The following is a 20,762-nucleotide window of genomic DNA, read 5'->3' on the forward strand; positions in this document are numbered from 1 at the left end:
AAAGCTCTTTCAGCAGAGAACTTGCACTCTGCATTTAAGAAGACTGGGATATATCCTTTAGATAGCACGGCAATAAACAAAGAAAGTTTAATACCTGCTGAAGTATTTTGTGCTACAAGTGGAACTGAAAGTGACAAAGAAGATTTCAATGAAAAGGATGAACACCATATGCCTGCTTCTTCAGATCGGCGGATAAATGAAGATGCAGCTGGTGATCGGAATGAGGATATTTTCACGTCAAAGGTGAAGGATTTATTTGAAATCAAAGGGAGAAAGGATGAGAATATACGAAAAAGGAGAAATGTGAGTGATATAATAGCAGGGAAACCCATCACAGAAAGCCCAATTCAATCAAAATTGATTACTTATAAAGAGCAGCCAACATCAACACAGAAAAGAGAAAATGTCAAAAGAAATGAAGGGAAAGCTCAAAGATCAAGCCAAAAGCCTAGGTCGGCCTCATCTCAGAACAAATCTATTATAACAAGGACTCCAGCTGATGACACACAAAGGCCTGGTACATCTCATGTTTACTTAAGTGAAAGTTCCCAAGGTGAAACTGATGAAGAGATGCCCGAATCTGAAAAGTGTTGCGTCTGTAAGCGATTCCAGCCTAAAGAATTGGTCAATTGTGTATCTCTTGTTTTTACCAAGTGGGTTCAGTGTACTGTTTGCTCTCATTGGGTGCACCTAATATACTGCAGTGACAAAAGAGTTGTAAGGAGTGGGGATTCCTTTTACTGCATCCATTGCTCCCCTGGTTCAGAGGAATAAGTTATGTTTTAATGAGACATGTTAATAGTGTTTTTGTTGTTTTCAGTGTTCAAAAGTTAGAACTTGTTTATCCCACATACAAAAAAAATTCTCAGCTAAATCAAAATTAATTAGTTTCTGTAAACAATTGTTTTGATTTTGATTGGCCTAATGCAAAAAAATTAACATATTGAAACCGGAAGTTGATACATTTTAACCTGGAATGTTTACCACGAACTTAGGATACACAGGGACCGAGACGCTGAGCATTGGGTATGCAATTAAAAGGTAAATTATGTAATATTTTGCTGCATGTTTTTTTGTTTTATCTATCGTAGTTAACATTAACCAATAACCGATGTAATATTTAAGTGTTGAACCGCCATGATCTCTTGACAGTTTACGTCGCGCGCGGCCGACTTTTGTTATTACCACGATGTTAGGATACTCGAGGATACTAAAATAGAAAGAAGAAATAATACAAACCAGTAATTTGAGTAAAGAGTTTGTTATCAACGTTGAATTTCAGGACAGCTTGGTGATCTGCAGATCCCATATGATATGTTGATATCGGGTATCATAGTCAATCAATAAGTCGCAAAATGCTCAAATAGAATTTATAAAGCAAAATGTGACTTAAATTGATACTAAAAATACCAGTACAGTGAGGTCGTCAGTTCCGAAAAGTCGCCAGTTCCGAAACAAATCGAAATTAATTTAACATTTACAAAAAAAACGTAACACTTGTAACTAAACAAATTATTCAGTCATGAACGATAACATTTGATGTTTTTTTCCCTCAAAAACCGGAAGTAAACGATCAACTCTAAACAGTCACAATCAATGGAACGCTCGCGCACATTTTTTCGATGACGCGAATACTTCGTCTGCGGACATGTTGATCCATGAGAAAGTCACGATTATTTTTCTAATCCATTGTCAAAGGTAAGCGATCGTGGTACTGCTTTGAAGAATATTAATCAGAGAATCAGAAAACAACCACATGTGTACATTTACATTTGAACTGTTCATTAAAACACGTGAAACAGACAGTCTGGTACAGATGTCAGTTTCGAAACACCCGATTCGCATAACGGGGGTTGTCTCAAATGTATTCGTTATCTTTCACACAGCTATTTAAACGGGTCAGTGTAAATGACATTTGAATTATTTGTGTAAATTAAAGTACACGGAAAGTTTGAATTGCATAAAAAGCTTCTTTTTTAAATTTAAATTGAAATTAAACGATAAATTGTATAATAATAGTATCGTTTACTTAACACCATTTTCCTTCCTTTTGATTTTTTGTTGTTATTATTTTATATTTGTATTTCTTTCTCAGAAATGCAGAAATGAGAATGTCTTAGCATGTTGATATATTATTTGTAAATGTAAGTGTTTAGACGATGTGCTATGTACAAGTCTTGAATAAATTGTCTGTTTCTGTCTGTCAACAAAAAGGTTAGACATCGATCACATATCAAATACATTTATGTTTGCAGTTAATCTTCATCATATAAAACAACTCAAAATGGGAATAACTTGTTTGCACCTTTCATGAATATGCATATCTGTATTATTTTTGTAAAAAAAAAATAGAAATTGTATTACTTCTTATCTTAAAACTGACAAAATGCTGAATCATTTACATGTGTTCATTATTAGAAAAGTGTGCACAGACAGGTGATTGGAGGCGGGCTACAGTGCAAAAGGAACCTCTCACCCAAACGTCACGTCATTGGCGTCCACAGCCTGTTCGTATTCTACAGTCCGAGGTAGATTTACTAGTTTTTTCACATTTCTTTAAACTTTCTAACATTCATATATGCTCTTTAACAATAGAGGCACACTGCAAAATCCCATCATAGATTGTTAAACCATTTTGTATTGGGATTGAAGTTATATTCCAATATAATATAAGTGTATCTTTGAAACCTATAAAAAAAACTAAACAATATAAATGTGTTAATATTACAAAGGCGTGCGGGGACAGGCGATTGGAGACAGGACCTCTTGCCCAGTCATCACGTTCTTGTCGTCCACGTCGCTGCTGTTGATTTCTGGTAGAAGTAGACTTCCTGATCTTGTATTCCACGGTCCCAGGTACATAAATTATACTAATACTATGTATTAATTCGTATTTATACAAAGAAACGCTCACATCATTAACTTTTGCAATTTTAGCTCGACTATATTATATGAAATATATATAGTAGAGCTATCCTACTCACCCTGGCGTCAGTGTGCGTGAGTGTTGGAATGTTTAAGTTTGCGTACTACCTCAAATATTCCCTACTTTTGTGTCCGGAGCCATATCTTGGAAGTGCTTGGGCGGATTTCATTGAAACTTCGTATAAGTATATATATATGCATAAGAGGATGATGCACGCCCAATGGCATTGTACACCATCCGTTAAAAACAGAGTTATGGCCCTTAGTATCTTGAAAAAATGCTTTTTACTATAGGCACTTTTGTGTCCAGAGCCATATCTTGGAAGAGCTTTGGTGGATTTAATTGAAACTTGGTATGAGTATATATATATGCATAAGAGGATAATGCACGCCAAATGGCATTGTACACCATCTGTTAAAAACAGAGTTTTGGCCCTTTGTATCTTGAAAAATGCTTTTTACTATAGGCACTTATGTGTCCGGAGCCATATCTTGGAAGTGCTTTGGCGGATTTCATTGAAACTTGGTATGAGTATATATATATATGCATAAGAGGATAATACACGCCAAATGGCATTGTACACCATCTGTTAAAAACAGAGTTTTGGCCCTTGGTATCTTGAAAAATGCTTTTTACTATAGGCACTTATGTGTCCGGAGCCATATCTTGGAAGTGCTTTGGCGGATTTCATTGAAACTTGGTATGAGTATATATTTGCATAAGAGGATGATGCACGCCAAATGGCATTGTATACCATCCGTTAAAAACAGAGTTATGGCCCTTTGTATCTTGAAAAATGCTTTTTACTATAGGCACTTTTGTGTCCGGAGCCATATCTTAGAAGTGCTTTGGCGGATTGCATTGAAACTTGGTATGAGTATATATGCATAAGAGGATGATGCACGCCAAAAGGCATTGTATACCATCTGTTAAAAACCGTGTTATGGCCCTTTGTATCTTGAAAAATGCTTTTTACTATAGGCACTTTTGTGTCCGGAGCCATACCTTGGAAGTGCTTTGGCGGATTTCATTGAAACTTGATATGAGTATATTTCCCGCGCCAGAGGCGGAGGGATATTGTTTTTGTGTTGTCCGGCTGTCCGTCCGTCACTTTTGTGTACGGAGCCATATCTTGGAAGTGCTTTGGCGTATTTCATTGAAACTTCGTATGAGTATATATATGCATGAGAGGATGATTCACGCCAAATGGCATTGTACACCATCTGTTAAAACCAGAGTAATGGCCCTTTGTATCTTGAAAAAATGCTTTTTACTATAGGCACTTTTGTGTCCGGAGCCATATCTTGGAAGTGTTTTGGTGGATTCCGATTTGGACCCTTCATCAAACAAAGCATATGTTGCGGGGGATATCAATTCTACGAATTTGCTTGTTATTTCAGGATATGGGTCCAAAAAAGAGACCTTCACTTGTGAGCAGCCCTGCCCAATCAGAGGCAAAGAAAATTTCAAAGAAATATCTCGGAAACCGAATGAGTCCTGGGAAAAAACAGCGAGTGAGAAGGGCTCTGTACAGTCTGACTGTAAGTAAAGATGTGTCGTTGCGGAAAGCTGCGTTGGATAATGATCTGTCTTATTCAATGTTATACAGACGATGGAAAGGAGAAGTTGACATTTTCAAATTAAATGGACCTAGCTCAATTTTTAATGAAGCTGAAGAAGAGAAAATGGCGAGATGGCTAAGTGAGATGGCAGAGAGAGGGATGGGTCTTCGAATGGTTGAATTTCTGGACTTTGTGGAAAGTGTTGTAAAAAAAGAGAAGCGAAAAACTCCCTTCAAAGATGGAAGACCCGGCAAAACCTGGTATTACGCATTTATGCGTAGAAATGCCCACATTATTAGTTCACGCATTGAGACACCGTTAGAACTAAAAAGATCTAAACTAACGAAGGAAAAAACGGATTTGTGGTACAACAGTTTTAGAGACTTTCTCATAGATAAGAACTTGATTGATAAACCAAGTAGAATATGGAACGCTGATGAGACAGGATTCAACATGGGAAGCAACAAGTCAAAAGTAATTGGACCTGCGAAAAGAGATCGGTCTGTACCACACATAACCAGTGGGAAACAGCGCTTGACTGTGATGTTCTGTGGAAGTGCAACAGGTCAAATGATGCAACCCTTTTTGGTTTACCCAGAGCCAAAACCAAGAGGATACAATCCATTAAATGGATCAATAGAAGGGAGTGACATTGCATTCACAAAAAAGGGATGGATGGATGTAGATACCTTTTCAAAATTCATTGACCACTTTGATAAGTTTGCGGGAACTGACCGTCCAGTGGTGTTATTAATGGACAGTGTAAGCAGCCATGTGGACCATTCAGTTTTCATGAAAGCAATAGCCAGGGGCATTGAGCTGTACCGTTTGGTTCCAAATGCAACACACCTGATGCAACCCCTGGATAAGGGAGTATTTGGACCATTAAAGTCAAGATGGCACATGGTATCCAGGAAGTACATGAGAGAAAATCCAGGAAAATGTATTGGCAAAGAGGTTTTCGCGCACAAATTGACAGAGGCCTACCTTCAGTTCTACAAACCTATTACAGTAATAAACTCATTTAAATCCTCTGGCATATATCCAGTTGATAGCTCTGTCATCACAAGCGAAATGCTGAAACCGGCATTGACCTTCTCCGGTCCAGAATCTGTGGCAGACCAACATGCTGCCACTGAAGACAGTCAAGTTTCAGCAGAAGTGACAAAAGCAAAAGGAGCACTAGAAGTCTTTGAAGAAACACTTTCTACACCGTCTCGTGACCGTTACAGGAAAAGAATACAAGAAGGTTATAATACTGTAGGGCAGTCTCCATGCTTTGATGTTTACCAAAAGATTTATCACAAAGCAAACCCAACATTGGAAACATTAACATCTACCTTAGAAGAACAGAGTTCCCACTTAACTGGATTGGATATATTGGCACATGCAGTTGTAACTGTGACTACTGCTAGTGTAGCAACAAGTCAACCATCACAAATCAACGAAGAAAAATGGACAGAAAATTCAACTGTTGATATGGTTATATCACCAGTTTTGACCGAGTCCCTGAGTTTTCCAAAGGATACTGAGGCTGCAAAGCCAATGAAACAGACAATGTTAAACAGTTTACCAGACAATCTTACATCACCTGAATGTATTAGAAAAATGTCCTTAAAACAGCTTGAAAAAGTCAGAAGCTTCGCCCAAAAAGTACAAAGAGCTAAACTTTCTTTTTTCAAGAAAAAGAATACAAGCACAAAACCAGAAAAAAAGAGGAAACAACCAGAGCCAAATTCAGAAATAGGGAAAAGGCCTATAATCAAAAAGCTAAACACTTCACACAAAAAGGACAAAGTGCCTATGGTCAAAAATGACAATGACAGTCCCAACGCATTTTGTAAAGCATGCTATATGACTTGGGAAGAAGACCAAGAACTGGGTCTGGAACGTGTGTGGGTTCAGTGCGACAAGTGTGATGGCTGGGTTCATTCTGAGTGTTTATCATACTCATTGGAAGAAGACGAGCCTTTCTTTTGTCCTGATTGCCTGTAGATAGAAATTTATTTAATCAGGTCTGAATATTATGGTTGATGAATATTTGTATTGTACATGCCACATGAAAGTCGTTCATTAGATGACATTTTAAGCCATCTCAATAACTTTTAAAACTTACTTGGTCTCTTTCGTAAGAATGCTCCCACAGGGGGGATCAAACACGTGTCATAAGAACATAGTAACAAAAATAAATTACTTGTAACTATTACATGCATTGTTTATGCCCCCAAAGGTGGGCATATAGTGATCGCATTTCCGTCTGTCTTTCTGTCAGTCTGTCTGTCCGTCACACTTGCGTTTAGTTTTCGAAAAAAGCTCATAACTGTTATGTATATTCAGATGTAACCTTGATATTTGGTATGCATGTGTATATTGACAATGCTTTTCCATACGCACACATTTTGACCCCTTTGACCTTGAACTTAAGGTTCGCGTTTAGGTTTCAAAATCTGCATTTAGGTTTAGAAAAAGCGTTTTTCTGGGCATATGTCTAACTATGGAGACAGCTCTTGTTCATTTGTATGTATGTTATCTTCATTTAATCAGTAGTTAGAATTCTTTCATCTTCAGCCCGACATCGAAAAGCCTTTAACATCTGGTAAGATCAGTGCAACAAGCATCCATGAGAACGGGACTAGAGACTGTCACCCTACCCCCAACATTACAACTTTTGACTCAAACAAAATGACACTCAAGAACTCTGTGATAAAAGGTTACCATGTTTTTATGATTAGACCATTTATCACCAGTCCACCAACACAGTTGATTGTTGACCGAGATTATAGTAATAAAAAGGATCCAGATGCATGCTTAGTATGGTTGCCAGCGTTGGAAACATTTCCTATAAGTGTCCATGATACAGTTACGGATGAAAAGCGCCAGCTGAAATTATCAGATATAGCAGGCCTCCCAATAGGACATGTTCCTAAAATATTGTCAAATTTCTTTTCTTTAATCATTAACGAGGGTGGAACCATAACAGCACAGGTAACAGGGGAGCCAGTGCCAAGTTTTCCACCATGGCCAGCCCCAAATGAAGAAGGGGGTGGTGTTGTGTTACCTTGTAATTATGTGATTAATCACTCTGATATCAAGGCTACCTTCAGCAAGCTGTGTTTGTTTCTGGAAAAATCACCCGAAGGTTCAGCTATGGATCTGTCAATTGAAACCACACCAAAGGCATAAATTAAAAGCATGGGTGATTTTTGCTTGCCTACTAGTGTTTATAAAATACAGTTTGTTTCATTGTCATAATATTATGTCATATGCCCAACCCTGTAACTGTGATAAATTGTATCTGAATTACTAGTATGAGCCTCTTTTTACAAGTTTGTTTTTATTTATTTTTTATTTTGGTGCTCACATGAAACTTAACCAATATATTTAGGGTCATCATTTAGCCAGATGATGTCCCCTTTTGAAGTTGACATGGAACCAAATAGTCTATGGACAGCTCTTGTTTCACACATAAATGTTATTTATTTATTGTTCACTACAATTGGTACCAGAAAGTGCCATTTCGTTCAGGTCTATATGGAACAACTAATTACATGGAACCAAATAGTCCATGTACAGCTCTTGTTTCACACATAAATGTTATTTATTTATTGTTCACTACCATTGGTACCAGACATAATTTCATGTTTCCAAAGTATTTGTCATGAAATATTGGCTAGTTTGATGTTTTCAAATTTGTCATGCAATGTTGTCATGTTTAATGTATGTGTGGGTATCTGCAACAAGAGATAGTGCATACAAATTGGAACAATACTAAGTACTCTTAACACTGTAATATACCAAAAAAAGATATGTGCATGCTTTCTGCTCATGAAACCTTTACCCATCATCAGTGTTATATATCTTAAAATGGCTAAATATTAATTTGACTGGCTTTGTTCATGTTTTAAAGTTATTTGAACAGACATAGTGGCTAGCTTTGTGTATTTGTCATACTATGTTGGGTAGTTTCATGTTTCCAATATTGCATGTCATGCCATTACAGTATTTACTTTTTATGCCCCGAATCCAATAAATTTTGTTTTTGGCCTATGTCTGTCTTTCATTGTATGTGTCCCAAAAATTTAACCTTGCTCATAACTTATGCAATATTGAAGACAGCAACTTCATATTTGACATGCATGTTTATCTCGTAAAGCTGCATATTTTGAGTGGTGAAAAGTCAAGGTCATCCATCGAGGTCAAAGGTTCAATATATGGCTTAATAGCACAATAGGAGGCATTGTGTTTCCCAAACACAGCTCTTGTTCTATTTATATTTAAATCCTTCAGAATATGTGCCTTTTCTGTGATTCTGTTAGTTATTTATGTATCACTTATATTGTACCAGTAAAAATTAAGGGTATGTAGTAACCACTACTTTATTGATGTGATTGACTGTGTGATCAATACTGATTTCAATATATGAAGGCTTTTTAGCTCACCTGAGCACAACGTGCTCATGGTGAGCTTTAGGGATCACCTTTTGTCTGTCGTCCGTGCGTCGTTCGTCGTCAACATTTTGCCTTGTAAACACTCTAGAGGCAACATTTCTTGTCCGATCTTCATGAAACTTGGCCAGAATATTTGTCTCAATGATACCTTGACTGAGTTTGAAACTGGGTCATGCTGGGTCAAAAACTAGGTCACTAGGTCAAACAAAAGAAAAACCTTGTAAGCTAGGCCGAGTTCCTTTATGGTTGCGGTCTGTTGAAAAACATGGCTTTAAATGGCTTTATAGTGTAACCTTGTTTACACTCTACTAAGAAATTACCAATGTACACGTTGAATGAAATTTATGCATATTATGATATTCATGTTCTCCATGCAGTTATCTGAATATGTATTCTGCCGATAAGATATACAGTTAAATTGCCAAAAAATTTTTTATTTAGTTTTGTTCATTTCATTCAGCTTTGGGTAAAGTATGTTTAAGCCATGATGTATTACCATGTGAATTGCTTATTAATGCCTTTTATGTTCTATGTCTCCAAACTGTTTTGCTGTAGTAATAATATGTGCAGTTCATTGAATACTTATTGTTGAGGTGGCAAATATACTATTCCAAATTTGCTAAGGATCACTTTTTTATTGACACATTATCTTCAATTTTGGATAACTTTAATTTTTGTTATTTTTCATGTTTTGATATTAGAATGTGTTTTTGATTTTATTTTTATGTATTGATTATCATTGATGCGTGACGCTGGCTGAATCGACCAAGGGGTAAACTTCAAATTACACATACTATAACAAGTGATCCTTAGCAAATTTCGAATAGTATATTTTGTTTTATTGTTTTTTTTTTTCATTGTTTCAGTTCTATATTTAATATAGATCTGCTAACCAATTGTATACATACTTATAGGCTATGACAGTCTAGTCATACTATTTTATTTGTTGTTTGTTTTGTTTGTTTATTTGAATTGATCTCAGGAAATATATGAGTAAAATATTTGAAAGTGAAAGATTTTATGTTTTATATTCCATTACATCTAATGACAAACATAACTTATTTACAATAAAAACAAACACGTTTGTTTAGGTGTCATGACAAACAGGGTTTATTTCTTGAAACACAGACACTTAACACTGGTCCCCCGCCAAAAAAAAATGCCATAAAGTATGAATTGCAAATAAGTGTTATTATACACAGAACTGAGAAAAATGCAGTATAACCAGTATACTCGTTAATGTCCGGAACCAATGACCATTTCTAACTCAAGTCGTCTGTCTGCTTTCATAAATCTCACTGAAACACTTAAAGCATAATATTAACCTTTAAGCAAGCTGAGCATGAACAAATAACAACGTCATCGCTCTATCCTGCTTGCCTGTCGAATGACAAAACCTACAAATCAGTGCAAGATGAAATTTTGATTTCCACACCACTGAACATGCGAAACCTGTATATTAAGTTTATTCAATCACACAACAATAACAAGACTACTTCCAAGCAATTCATGTCCCCTACCGGCATCACCATTGTCAGAAATCCCACCATTGTCAGAATTAAAAAAAATTGTTGCCATAGCAACCAGAATTTTTCACAGGAACAAAATTAAATAACGTGCATGATGTCCATATTGCCATCAATCCATGTTTCAAGTCTCGCGAAAAAATATTAAGAACTTTTCTAAGTTATCGCAGGGTCCAGAAAAGTGTGACGGTCTGATAGACGGAGCACAAACCAGTCTCCTCTGGTGAAACTTATGTAGGATAGCGGAATAAAATCAGCTTCCAAAGAGGTATAACACTAGCAAATTGGTATAAATTAGGATGTGTAAACGGCGTTAGTTTCATTAGTGATCCGGAACTCCTGTCTCGTCTGTACATGCACTGCACTGTGTTTTCTCTTGAAAGGACCCGATTGTTTTTGTTGTCTTTATTGTGTATTTTTGTTTTCTTTATTGTTATTCAATTTCTGTGATTTATACATACCAATCAGGTTATGTTACTGATATTTAAATAAAGATGCATGTAAATAAACGATTTTGACAGTTAGTTTGTTTTGAGACGACCCCTGTAATGAAAATGCACTTGCTGTGACGTGATTCGCTATTGGAGAATATTAACCGGAAATGGAGAAACTGTACGATCGAGGAAAAACATAAACACACATCTATATTTAGAAACTTCCTGAAAATCAATGTGAGCGCAGGATCGAGGTTGAAATCATCTGACAAAATCACTAAATTCGAAATCTTTGTCGGTTGCTGTTTTAAAGTATACATTGATAATTTCATTAGTGATTCGGAACTGACGACCTCACTGTATGCCAATTTTGCCGTGTCAAGATCCAGAAAGTCCTTTATTCACATCGAATACATCCTTTGAATTCCATCCATTGTTGTCATTAGCGAAGATTTAGTGAACAAATAACTCATATATCCTAAATGAAAGTTTCCAAATAGCCAAACAATCCGATTTATGCTGTAAGAAAGTTTTGACACGAGTGCAACATTTTCTCATGGGCGCGGCCATTGTTGTATTTTGAGGGGGTATGACTAAAATACGAAAACAGTACTGTTTTCGCGAAAACAGTAACATGTACCGAAAACATTTAGAATTCCCAACTTTACAGCGTGATAGTGGCGCTAAACTATGATTTTGATGAATGTTTACAACAGTACGCAAAATGATGCTTTATATTAATTATTTCTTTTTCACGACACGCATGTTATTACTGTTTTAAATGAAAGCATTATATAATACGAGGACATGATACCGAAAACAGTAACATGTACCGAAAACAGTTAGATTTCCCACCTTTACATCGTGATATTGGCGTTAAACTATGATTTTAATTAATGTTACCAACAGTACGCATTTAAATGATGCTTTATATTAATTGTTTCTTTTGTACGATAAGCATGTTGTTACTGTTTTAATTGGAAGCATTATATAATACGAGGACATGATAGCGAAAACAGTAAATTTACCGAAAACAGTTAGATTTCCCACCTTTACATCGTAATATTTCCGTTAAATCATGATTTTAATATATGATAACGTTAGAAAGCATTTGAGCGAAGATTCAAATATGTTCAAGGCGGTACCTGTAATTAAGTCAATGGTTATATAAAAGAACACATCAGCAAAATATATATTTTATTAATGAACACATGTTAAATATTGGTATTTTTTTGGTAGAGTAGACAAAATTAAATTAAATGTTTTACATAAAGATATTATGGGAATAAATAACAGTTCATAATAAGATGCATATTAATTATGACGTTCGGTATCGGAACGTGTTTAAAAGTTTAAACATGTGCTGATCGCAACGACAATCAAGACAACAGCTTTAAAGTCACATGCCTATAAATAATCCCACCATAAGGAAATTTTAATAACAGCATAAAGAAATACATTTCATGCATAATGTGTCGACAATTAAGGCAACAGCTCGACATCAATTTTTAAAGTTTTCTTTTTGCGGATGGCGTTCTTGACCGCTCTGATAATTTTCTTTTTCGTTGGCAGGGTTTTTTACCGGCTGAGGGTGTTTTGATCAGTGTTCTTGATCCATCAGTGGAAACCACTACATTTGGGTGAGACTTCCCGTAGTCACATAAGAATTTTTTTATTTTCCGTTCTCTTTGTTCTTCTGTTAACATCTCCCAATGGTCGATGGACACTTGGTGGTGTTTAAATTGTTCCGTCAATCTGAAATTACCCGTACCTCGCACGGCCCTACATCTCTCCATTTTTTCTCCCTCAACGATCTGCTCTACCTTTGCTATGAATTTGCTGAGGTCCATCAACTTCCATTGCGTAGCAGTTTTTAATATGTGATTGGCGGATTCACAATTGTTGTTAGTCCACCCTGTGCTAACCTTTCCTATTAAAGACGGTTTTATAACAAAATCATGTAGTGTCGGTACCAATTTGTTGACAAAGTAAGGTAGAAACTGTTTCCCTCGGACATTTTCATCTTTTGATGTTCTTAATCTCTTAATTCTTTTAAGTCGTACATTGCAAGTGTCCACATCAACTGCCTTAATCAATCCTTTTTCGCCAAAAACAAGTTCATTAATTTCTTTCCGATCTGAGATTGGGTACCCTACCTTGTCTTCCATGTACCTGTTGGTGTTTTCTTTGAGGTGACGGGTGCACAACACATGTGTAGATCCAGTGAGACACCTTCTTATAGCATTTCTTAGGGCTGTTTCTTCGTCTGTCCCTACCGTCAATTTAGATATTTCGGTGTCGCTTAATTCATCTGCTACATCGTGTAAGAAGTAGCTATACGCTTTCGTAGTGGAATTTGTATGTATAAACGTTGGTCCAAAGCAGATGGGGGACCTTTCGATCTGTTCACAACAGAGATATCTTTATACACCGTCGGTGTTACTTGGAATTCCCCGAGATTGAAGGTTTTATCCATGCCCAGTACTTGGCCATTGTTTACACAACAGAATCGCTTTATGTCTCGGATTTGCTGTGAATTGAAAAGTGTAATTACAGGGTGGTTAAATCCATTCAGGTGCTTAACAGTTAGGACAAAAGATGATGTTTTTGTTTGAGTCACGATAAAGACGACGCAATCCAGATTCATAGTCGAAAGTGCCATCAGAATTACTACGACAAGATATACAGTAGAATTATAGATTCTGATCATTCCAGCTTTTCTCAAGAGATTTCGTGATGCCCTGGCATTTAAAATGACTCCAGGTATGGCATACCTAAAAGAATGGAAAAAACCACTTCTGAATGCGTGTGTATAATTGAAAGTGATACAAGCACGATAATATGAGTCGCGATCTGATAAAACTGGGCATAATGCATGTGCGGTCTGAACAGGCTAATTTCGGACGACATTTTACGCACATGCATTATGCCCAGTTTTATCAGAACGCGACTCATACAATCGGCTCTACGTTAGAATGCTTTAACACAGAAATTTGCAAGCCGTATCTTTACATATTTTCTGGTCTCATTTAATAATAATTGTAAACATAATCACTATCAAAACCCTGATTGTTTGTCAAATTGCTTAAATAATTGTATGTCCTCTCAAATCAAAAGATTTCATAACAACAAAATTACAGTCCAAAATTATTAGTGCGAATAAATATAAAATGTACAATTTAAAAAAAATGTGTAACGTTATATAATTCCTACAATACTCAATATCCTTACAAATATTGATCAAATTTCTATTTTACTATAAAACATCTGGCATTTTACGTTCATTCGCATGTAACATACCGCAATAACTCTAAGTATTCGGTTAATATTTTTGGTGATTCTTACTTTTCGGACAGTATATTTTAAAGCGCTATTTTAGCAGATTTCTTCCCTATTTTCACTTATCAGTCTGGTGTCACTTCGATCAACCATTTTTATGACCGGATTAAGATAATAATGCAGATAAATCCCTTAGGGCGATGGCACATTACAGTTGCGTAATTGGATTACAATAACATGTATACCGGTATAAAAAAAGGTTTCACACCTGACAGATAACTGTGACAATACACTCCAAAAAACGTTATGAACCCCTATATTTATACAAACAATTGAAAGTGTTTGACAACGACTGACGAACAAACAATGAATTCATAGGTTGCATATTTTGTTATTTTAAAGTAACAACTTTCTGTACAATAATAAATGATGTGAAATTATTTTTACTAAAATGCAAATAAATTAAAAGTAAATATAGAATGTGAAAGTCCTAGAATATTTTTTAGTCAAGTACGGATGTCAGTACCGTGCAAAATTCTTTGCTATTGACAATTAATTATTAACGCATGAAAAATAAGTCGTTGTTGAATTACACAATTATAGGAAAAACATGGACCATAAATATTTAAGTATACCTCTTACCTCACACAGAATATAGCTATCCGTACATATGAACGAACACACGTTACATTTTAAGTCACTCACACGTTATCACAATGAATTTGAACAGTATTAAGAAGAATTCAATACTGAACTTCCAACTTTTTATACCCAAATAAGTCGGTCTGATTTGAGTAATTCTTTTATGATTTCTTTAATCAATCTACACGAAAAATAACAATTTTTGTTGAAACAATTAAAATTACGATTATGGAAATGTGATAACAACAAACAAATTATACCAATCATGTTCTTTAGTTTTTCTCTAAATAACAATCTATTAATCCACAGTTTGATATTTATAGAAAATGCAACACAATAGAAAACACGAACCGCTACTTTAATCATACATTGCCGACTTTGCAAACTAATATATTAAAGCGATCAATTATAACACCCATTTGGTATGCTGTTTGTGGTTTCTTGAAATAGTAAATCTAATTACAAATGAATAAAATAGTATTGGTTATGTTTTATCGATATCTATTTCTTGCTAACATGTTGAATACATACTGTTTTCGTATATTTGTTCACTGTTTTCGGGCGTACATTTTACCGTTTTCGTATATCAAAAAAAGTAAATGAATGTGGATTTTTTTTATTAATATAAATTTTATTAAAAAGTTTTAACATATATGTTGAAATATCTTTAAATTATTATTCTTTTTTAAACCATGCATAGGAAAAAGCGATGTTTTAGTCTTAATATTCACTGTTTTCATATAATAATACACTGTTTTCGGGCGTACATTTACTGTTTTCGTATATCAAAAAAAGAAAATGAATGTGGATTTTTTAATTACAATCATAGTTTAACGCCACTATCACGATGTAAAGGTGGGAAATCTAACTGTTTTCGGTACATGTTACTGTTTTCGGTATTATGTCCTCGTATTATATAATTCTTTCATTTAAAACATTTAATAATTAATATAAAGCATCATTATGCGTTCTGTTGTAAACATTCATCAAAATCATAGTTTAACGCCACTATCACGCTGTAAAGTTGGGAATTCTAACTGTTTTCGGTACATGTTACTGTATTCGCGAAAACAGTACTGTTTTCGTATTTTAGTCATACCGATTTTGAGGCACGAACGACAACTCTGCTGTGAGAAACGAAGCTAGTCAGCTCGTACCTAAGTCAACACGTACCTCGGTCAACTCGTACCCGATTTGGTTAAATCGTACCCGATTTTGGGTCAACACGTACCCCCACTAGTCAACTCGTACCTGATTTGGTCAACACATACCCTCCTAAAAATTATTTTTATATATCAAAGACGTGAAATATGATTTTTGTATATGTTTTGATATGAATATAGGTTATAACTTTTTCTTGATTTTTTTTTTTCAAAAGTAGACAAGTTCATTATTTTTCACACGTGTATAATTACGCGGATACGTGATGTAATTGTCGGCGTTTTGTTTGATAAAATGTTGACTAATAACACCTTTATGATAACAGGACCGTCGGCGATTTGTTAAACAATAATGTCTTGAAACAAAATACGGACTTTGTGTTTCGTGTCTTGGACTTAATTTCATTTAGTGTTTATTGTGGATTATAATTTATAAGTGTTTTGTGTTCTTAATCTTTATCATCATGGATGAGGGAGATAGTGACTGTGTTTGTGTTGTTTGTGGATATATTGTTTCTGATGAGTGTAAGGCAAACGAATGTGATAGATGGCAACACAGACACTGTATCTGGTAAGTAATCCCTTTATTATGTTATAATTAGTTTCATTCGAGAAACGGACTTTCACGGAAGCGTACGGAAGCGTCAAAATGACGAATACAAGCATATTTTTTTTATAACTGACGGTATTTACATTTTTATAATATATAGCGTCAGCACATACGTTTCCGTAGATTTAATTATGGGGACGTTTTATGTATTTCAATTTAGTTAAATTTGTATATAATTGTGGGGTCGTTTTGTGTATTTGTTTTATTTATATAATAATAATTAATATCAAGTGTTTATGTTCAAGAAACATGTATTACGAAATGCATAATAATCATGGTCAAAAGTTGTTAATATTTAAGTATTTTGTATGTATGTTGTGTTTTATGCTTTACTTTAATTTCATAAAAAATCATATCGTTACTGTCGTGTTTTTTTCCATTTTAGTAAATGTTATCTTACTTAATCTTAAAGACAACCTGTAATGTTAGTCTATGCCAAAATATAACTTTATTTGGTCAACTTGTACCTGCAACAAACATAAAAACATCTAATGTATGCAAACACCCATCGCAATTTTTTTCATAAAGAACACACAATTAAACAAGTACGAGTTGACCAACCAGAAAAATGACTAAAGTACGAGTTAACCAAATCGGGTACGAGTTGACTAAGGTACGTGTTGACTGGAAACCGTCAGAGAATATTATAAAATAGAATCAGCGATGTATGCGGATTAGACAAACCGAGTTATCTCAATCGGACTGGCTCGGTCTTTTACATAAGTCGCCATTGTGCAGAATTTTTTCATGGTATCATAACTTAGACGATGCTGAAGCAGCATCGTCAAAAATCAATGGATTTCTGTCCGATTGTCTGTCCGTCTTTCTCTTGACGTTAATTTGTCTGAAGAAGATTTTGTATGCGTTCAACAAACAGCATTCAAAAGTGCATCGATTGCACCGTATACTATAATGTTGGGATTCGGTGATATATATCGTCCTACATTAACAAGTACAACAATAATTACAATAGTTCTGACTTGGAATATCATTAGGATGATAATTATTGTCCCCTACCGGCTTGACCGGAGGGGACTCATGGTTTGCGCTCTGTGTGTCCGTCAGTCCGTCAGTCTGTCACACTTTTCTGGATCCTGCGATAACTTTAAATGTTCTTCATATTTTGTCATGCAAATGGAAACATGGACAGATGGCAATATGGAGATTATGCACGTCATTTCATTTTGTTTCTACGTCAAGAATTCTGGTTGCTATGCCAACAAATAGACTAGAAATACTGCTGAAAATGGTGGATCCTGCACACTTCAAACATGGATAGATGGCAATATGGAGATTATGCACGTCATTAATTTTCTTCATACGTAAAAAATTCTGGTCGCTATGGCAACAAATATAAAAAAATCAAAAAAAATCTGACAATGGTGGAGCCGGTAGGGGACATGTATTGCTTGGCAATAGTCTTGTTTATATCGACATAATTTGCAAAAAATGTTAAGACACTATTTCCTTATCCCTAGCGTCAAGAGTTGTGAAAGACGTCATCCTCTTATAGGTGTTTTGTTATCATAATTAAACAGGCCGGGGATTGGGGAGGATTGTGCTTTTTTACATTTTATAAAGACTTAAATGCCAACATAATATTTTACAATGAAACCAGACTGCCCCTGCAAATGTTTAATATTTGGTAAGAAATATATACACACGTACTGTACAATCTGGTCACTCCTCTAAGGTCGCATAATTTGTATAAATTTATTAAAATAAAACCTTTAAGACCTTTGGTCTTTGCTGAAACCACAGAACCCTTAATTGGTACATTTGATACATACCGTTGAATCACTGAGGTCAAAACTTGCAATGCCTAAGGGGTAAAATGTTTAATATATACTTTAATAGCCAATCAACTTAAAAACACTCTGAAACCAGATGTCCAAGATGTGTAACAGAAGGTATTAATATAATTGTGGTCAAACAATTTCCTTGAGATTTAAACCGGCCAACCCGTGGAAAAAGTGGTTTATGTACGCTTGCGAATAAAAACCCCGTTAAAAACTCATCCCAATAACCAAAAAAAACCCCCAATTTTTAGTATTTAACATCAGGTTATCGTGTTTGTGGGGGAAAAACTGGCCAAGCCCATTGGATCGCATTTTTACGCCAGCTTTTCACCTAAGCCTGACCTTTGTAAGCAACCAATCAATTTGAAAATAAAACAAAATTGCCCGCCGATAGGCCTGAAAATTTTCGCAGTAGAAAACGTGCAATCTACAAACAGATTTCACATTAACATTAATACGTTATTCCATCAACTTTCTATTTTTGGGAAGTATTGGGTATGAAAAGGGATACTACAGTTCGTTTAGCAACGACGTTAACTGCGTATTTAGCATGAAATAATTGTATCTCTAATGAAAAGGTTTGAGAGATAGAGAAGTTTCACACCCAATTCTCGACATAAATAAAGAGTGTGTGCCCGTTTATGTTTAGAAGAATGTCAGCGACAGAGCGTTTGTACTAATAGGCTGTGTTCTCATATTTGGTAAATACTACGATATTGCATTCTGTGCACTCATAAATTTTAGATCTTACAAGTATTGTTGTTCAGTAACCTGATATACGATTTGAAAGAAATATTTCAAATTGTTTTCGAAATTGACCGTTAAACACGTAAATGTTTATAGCTTTAAACAAGCCGTCGTTCCAGCAGTGGAATTATTACCTCACTTTAATGCATTGCATTCAAACCCGCGTAACTATGTGCACTTGAAGTTTATTTTGATCATAAAGATACTTATTAAAGATATTCGGCGATATTATTATGGTATGTCAATCATAGATTTTAAATGTGTTTTCAACAATTGCATGATAAGGACCAATTTTATTAATTTAATAAGAAATATTTATATATTTATCCATTTAGACCAATTTATTAAGCATGAGCACGATGCTTCACGATACTATTTATAATGGAATCAAATAAGATTCGAGTGTTGCCGGCTGACCTATATGCTTTCATTTATTTTCATGCTTCTTGTGTTTTTCTATTCTCTTAATATAGATATCTGAGTCATAATATCTAATGAAGCGAAATAAGCCACGAAATCTTGCGCATCACCCCGTAATTGATTTGCGTGTGATGCAGCTAAGAACTGCACAGAAAAAAAGGCATTTGCTTTTTTGATATCATAGATATAACTTCTGATCGTTCATAAACACCGACCACAATCAACGCCGTATATATTTTTAAAAGATATTTCTTGTTTATTGTTACAAATTGATACATATTACTTCACGAAGCGGCGAGAGTAAATCGTAACTATTGCTGTAAGATCTAATTAAATAGGAAAGCTATATTATAAATATAGATAAAGAAAAACTAATTCCTTATTCTGCAAACAATGTTTTCTTTTTGAACATATTTTAAACCATTATGTATTCCTTTACATAAATACATTTTACCTATTCGTGAAATAGGATACAAATTCTTGTTTTAGTATGTGTTGACGATATTGACCAAGATCAGTAAATACTTTCAACTATAAACATCTGTTTAATCACGGAGGCCTATCAATGACAGAATATTTGCAGAATACACGCTTGTATCCAGTATCGTTAGCAAACAATATGTAGCATAGTTCGATCGATTAGTAACGCCATGCATATTTTGGAGTAATGACCCAATAATATAATTCACAACCAAGTCAGTAAATAAGTTGACTTCATGTTAATATTTTCCCTATTATCGAATACTATAAGGGCTATTAAATTTAATACATGGTAATCATATCACATAATTTCAAAGTTCGTAGTAATAATTTCAAATTTAAGAGTTCATCAATAAATCTAAATGTTCTAACAAAAGCTAACTTCAGAATCTAGCCGAACTGCCGTATACAAAACTTAGCCCTCCGTATATACCAAATTTGCCAAATGGTTGTCGATTGTTCTGTAACCACAACAAATATATATTGTTCAGGGACATAAGAATTGTGTAACCACAAAAAATATATGTTGCTCAGGGACATAATAAATATTTTATTATGATCTCGGTTGATTTTATAATTACATAAATACAGTTACGTGTACATGAAACTATCCGTAGATCAATATTTGGATCATACATTTCTGGACGTTAATATTGACACACGTGTCTTTGACCAAATCAATAAATTGGCACACTATATGTATGGATATGAATGAATTAACCGATGCAA

General features: G+C 34.9%; 1 long non-coding RNA gene across 1 annotated transcript; it reads left to right on the forward strand.

Annotated features, from left to right (window-relative positions):
• The first annotated feature begins 1,626 nt into the window (after positions 1-1,626).
• LOC127866833 (uncharacterized) lies at positions 1,627-4,627 on the forward strand. The gene is made up of 3 exons (XR_008043124.1): positions 1,627-1,698; positions 2,419-2,528; positions 4,327-4,627. It is a non-coding gene; the product is annotated as an uncharacterized LOC127866833 (long non-coding RNA).
• The last annotated feature ends 16,135 nt before the right edge of the window (positions 4,628-20,762 follow it).

The sequence above is a fragment of the Dreissena polymorpha genome, chromosome 2 (genome assembly GCF_020536995.1).
Source record: "Dreissena polymorpha isolate Duluth1 chromosome 2, UMN_Dpol_1.0, whole genome shotgun sequence".
Taxonomy (NCBI): Eukaryota; Metazoa; Mollusca; class Bivalvia; order Myida; family Dreissenidae; genus Dreissena; species Dreissena polymorpha.